General features: G+C 44.7%; 1 pseudogene; it reads left to right on the top strand.

The window, feature by feature from the left end:
* The first annotated feature begins 291 nt into the window (after positions 1-291).
* LOC131328656 (protein SLOW GREEN 1, chloroplastic-like) lies at positions 292-1,445 on the top strand (annotated as a pseudogene).
* Positions 1,446-1,532: the final 87 nt, after the last annotated feature.

Raw genomic sequence — 1,532 nt, forward strand, 5'->3', positions numbered from 1 at the left:
TTCTAATATAGTTATCAATGTTCTCACGGCCAGATCAAAATCAAATATAGTTATCAATGTTCTCATGGCCAGATCTTATATGGAATACTTCTTAACAATGGATTCAGCTCTGTATCACACCAATCCTCGACCTCAGAACCCTTTCACTCTCCACCACCATCAAACCCTCCCTAAAACCATCACCACTTTCATTCCCTTCACATCTCCCTTTCACTCTCCACCACCATCAAACCCTCCCTAAAACCATCACCACTTTCATTCCCTTCACATCTCCGTGTCACAATCTAAAAAACCCTTCTCTCCAATCCCCCAATTGGGTCCCACGTCAGGGTCAAAGCCTCTTTCAATTCCATCCCAAGAAATGCTGGTTCTTCTTCTCCAAACCCCATCATCCAAACCCTCCGAACCGCTATCGTCCTCCTCGCTGCTGCTGTAGCCACCAAATCCCACAAGTTTCCGGCACGGGCTGAAACCACCCCAACAATCTTGACAAAGGAAAAAATTCAACAAAATCAAAAACAGGAAGAGGAAAAATCGGATAATCAATCGGAGCTTCTCGACTCGAATTCAGGCGCGGTGGAGTCCTTGTCCTTGAAGTCGCTGCTGCAGTGGGAGATGGAGGCAGGGAAGGACGGGGAGGCTTTGGAGATAGCGAAGAAGTTGGTTTCGGCTCAAGCGGAGGAAACCAAGTGGAAGTTTCTAATGGCGAGAATGCTGAGCGAAATGGGAAGTACCCGAGACGCACGAGATGTGTTGGAAGAGATTCTCAAGCTTAATCCACTCCACTTCGAAGCTTTGTAAAAAACGCCCTTTTAATGGACAAGTGTGGAGAGGGAGATGCGATGGTTTCACAGTTGGAAGAGGCGTTGAAGGTCATGGAGGAGGGGGATAAAGTGAGTGAGGCAAGAGATGTGAGGCTGATCATGGCACAGATTCAGTTCTTGCAGAAGAATGTGAATGAGGCACTAAGGCGATACGAGGAGCTAGAAAGAGAAGATTCTAATGATTCTAGGCCTTACTTTTGTAAAGGGATGATATATAGTTTGCTTGATAGGAATGAGGAAGCGAGGGTGGAGTTTGCCAAGCTTCAGGAGCTTTTGCCCAAGAAGGTGGAGGTGGAGGGGTACTTGAGGTCGCCATTGTCGAGGATGAAGGTATTTGGTGCGAATGAGGAGAATTGAATTGGGTTTTTTGAGTTGAATCCTAGGGTGATCAGTTGGGTAAGTTATGAGAAATAATGGTTCAAGAGGTGAGGATTTTTCTGTTCGAAAGAGGAAGGATTGCAACCAGGTAACACCCTTGCCCCAGATGAATTATGATAGTTGGGACTTGGTCAGTTTTGGTATTTTTATGAACATAAGTGATGTCAATCATCAAGAGGATACTTCAATAGTGAATAGAACTCTTGTTCCTAGTGAATTTATGCATCCGGAATTCCAAGTTTATTCACATCTTTCCTTGAGTAAAATTTAACATAAAAAAGAAAGAGCATGGCATGGTAACTGCAAAAGTGCACCGGTCAAAACTCCATC

Source organism: Rhododendron vialii, chromosome 6a (genome assembly GCF_030253575.1).
Source record: "Rhododendron vialii isolate Sample 1 chromosome 6a, ASM3025357v1".
Classification (NCBI taxonomy): Eukaryota; Viridiplantae; Streptophyta; class Magnoliopsida; order Ericales; family Ericaceae; genus Rhododendron; species Rhododendron vialii.